The sequence below is a fragment of the Pinus tabuliformis genome, chromosome 8 (genome assembly GCF_031772625.1).
Source record: "Pinus tabuliformis cultivar Carrire ecotype Pingquan chromosome 8, CPIR1, whole genome shotgun sequence".
Taxonomy (NCBI): Eukaryota; Viridiplantae; Streptophyta; class Pinopsida; order Pinales; family Pinaceae; genus Pinus; species Pinus tabuliformis.
The window spans coordinates 1845846149-1845849144 of record NC_142294.1 but is presented as its reverse complement, the minus strand read 5'-3'; the positions used below and the strand labels follow the sequence as shown (position 1 = coordinate 1845849144).

Genomic DNA, 2996 nt, shown 5'->3' with positions numbered 1-2996 from the left:
GTCGTCATAGCCAATGGTGGATTTTCGGGGATTCTACCTAGCCAAACAATGGTTGCTTATAACCTGGCAGTTAATGACAGTTTTGCCGATACTGTAATGTTTTGTGATTTGCAGTTAACGAAAGATCGAGTTTCGTTCCCGAGGGCTAAGCAGGCTGTTGAAACAAAGGTGAAGTTATTTTGAGCGGAGTCATGCAGCAGCCGTATGTTGTACTGGCCCTTATTCTGTTCATAGATCAGGGATTCAAACAGAGATCTTGGCTGGATCTGCTTTCAAATCCCTATTTGGGTTCTCTCTACATATGACATAAGTCGATGGACTGTCTGCAAACTTATCAGATGGAACGTTTTACGGCGTTTTTATTGGTATTTCTGTGTTTGGGTGTGCGGCAAGTGCAGTGCATTCGCTTCGAGTTGCCATCAGGGCAGACCAAGTGCATCGCAGAGGAGATCCAGCGCAATGTATTGGTGTTGGGAAATTATCATGTTGTAGCACCAGGCTCAGATGAACATCATTATGGGACCGGCAATGCCCAACCTGTTGCCGATGATCACAAGATCGCTGTTAGGGTGACTTCCCCTTATGGCAATAGTTTGCATTATGCTGATAAAGTGGAATCGGGTCAATTCGCCTTAACAACTACTGAAAGTGGTGATTACATGGCATGTTTCTGGATACTTCCTACTCAACATCCCATAACTGCCTCTGTTGCACTGGAATGGAAGACTGGGGTTTTTGCTAAGGATTGGGCTAAAATTGCCAAGAGAGACAAGCAACGGCAACAAGAAGCTGAAAAAGCCGCCACACACTCGTCCCAAGCTCACTCCCGATCTCCTCCTCTCCAATGACGGCCTCGGCTACGTTCTGGAGCACATCTCCCGCATGCTTCACTTCAGGGGCCCTGGTCATGAGAGTCGAGAAGGTCAGCGCCAATAAACGTGTTAGGAACTGCCTTCGAGAGCTAAGAGAAAGGGTTGCCAGAGGAGAAAATCCAAAAACCTCCACGTCGGCCTCTGTATTTGGCAACATGGGTAGAAGCTCAAGTGGAACAAACCTTGAATCAGAATTGTACAAAGACCAATCATGTAGCATCGTGCGAGGAAGGTCTTCAGTGGCTAAAATTGGAGTATCATCATCAAAGAAAACATAGACCTGTAGAATGCAGGCAAAGGATAATCATTGGCAATCTCATTTTCATTTATTTTTATGTAAAATTTCTTCTTCCCCACGCCTGCTACAATCGCTTCATGTGTCCATCCCAAATTTGGCACATTTATGGTCAACAATTCCAGTGGGTGACTTGGTCAACATTTTGGCACATTTTAGCTCAACAATCGTCTACAGCGTCGGCCGCTGCGCCTTCAGGAACAATAGGCGCGATAAACAGTTATGAAAATTTACACAAAGGAAACCCTGCAAGGTTGCTGAGACTGTTGCTGAGGTTAAGGCCGGCCAAAGCGGATAACCATAGAAAATTGTTGCATATTTTGTGCAACAATTGTGCCAGATAAGTTCGCTGACTTTATCTTTAGAAAAAAAATCCAGATTTATCATTGATTCTGGAGGATTTTGTGTTTTTTTAGAATATTAAAAAAATCTATTTTTAGTGTTAGTTTAATTTTAGAAATGATAAATAAAAAAAAAATTGTTTTTTTAATTTGTTGATTTAAAAAAAAAGAAAAAGAATTCTCAAAAATAAACATAAATAATAAATTAAAAACAGTGGTTTTTAATTTGTTATTTCAATCAAAATAAAAAATTTTGTTGTTTTTTATTTTATTAAAAATAAAAAAATTGTGTGTTTTGATAATAAAAAAAAAAATCAAAACCATTTTTATTATTATTTTTAATAAATAAAATAATATAAAAAAAAAGAAAAATTTTCTTATTTTTTAGAAAAAAGAAAAAAGCTAACTTTAATTTAGTAATAGTTTTTTATTAGGTTTTAACCAATAAAATTTTGTTGTTTTTCATTTAAAAATAAAAAATAAAAAAAAAAATATAAAAATTTTCACTTAAATAATAAATTAAAAATCTATGTTTTTAATTTATTGTTTAATAAAACATCTAAAAAAATTATGTTTTCATTTTAAAAAAATCTAAAAAAAAATTCACAAAATTCACATAGCTTTGAAAATAAAAAGTGGAATATTCGGAAACAAATTTTAAAAATTGATTGGAGGATTCTTTCGATAGCTTCAAATTAGCTCTTTGTGTCAATTAACTCATGAAATGCTTTTATGTGACATATTAATATGCAGAGTAGTGCCCATACTTCTAATGTCAATCTTTTTGCGGAGCACATTTCATGAGTTATCTGACAGGGAGTATTATTTTACATGGTTGTTTTTAAGAATGGATTGAAATTGATATCATGAATTGAGTTACTTGTTGGCATTATGATTCAAGTGTTGTCCTTGATGGCAACTCACTCAGAGGTTGGTACAGATGCTCAGAAGTTGGTACAGGAGATGGCAACTTAATCAGAAGACAGATCCTAGTACAGCTTGCCAAGGAAGTTCATACACGCAGGTTTGTTAAGCCCAAGTCGCGTGTACACGCAGGTTGGCTTCAGAAAAAGCGCGTGTATGTGGAAAAGTACCTTTGGTCCATGGCGGTTAGTCCTTGGAAGTTGTGCCTATGGTTTCGGACCATTGTGTCTCGACGGGCGTGTCGATCCCTAGTTTTGAAGTTGATGGTATTGTGTTTCTATGGTTTTGGCTCTTGGTATTGAACAAGGCCTAAGGCTATATAAGGAGAAGATCACTAGGCAAAGAGTGTGTGTGTGGGTGTCTGACGCAGTGAGAGGATCTGGTATTGCTGGTTATCTGTTCGGGACGCTTGGCAAGGGTCGGATCTGACAGCAAAGGCAGAAGTAATCATTTCTAGATCTGCACGCGGGTTGCCTTTGGAGAAAGCGCGTATACACGCGGTTTTGGTACAGTGAAGTAGCGTATGCATGATAAGGGTTGATATTTCAGGTTGTTGCTGATTCT

General features: G+C 37.8%; 1 pseudogene; it reads left to right on the top strand.

Annotated features, from left to right (window-relative positions):
• The first annotated feature begins 314 nt into the window (after window positions 1-314).
• On the top strand, window positions 315-848 carry LOC149243642 (transmembrane emp24 domain-containing protein p24delta9 pseudogene; annotated as a pseudogene).
• The last annotated feature ends 2148 nt before the right edge of the window (window positions 849-2996 follow it).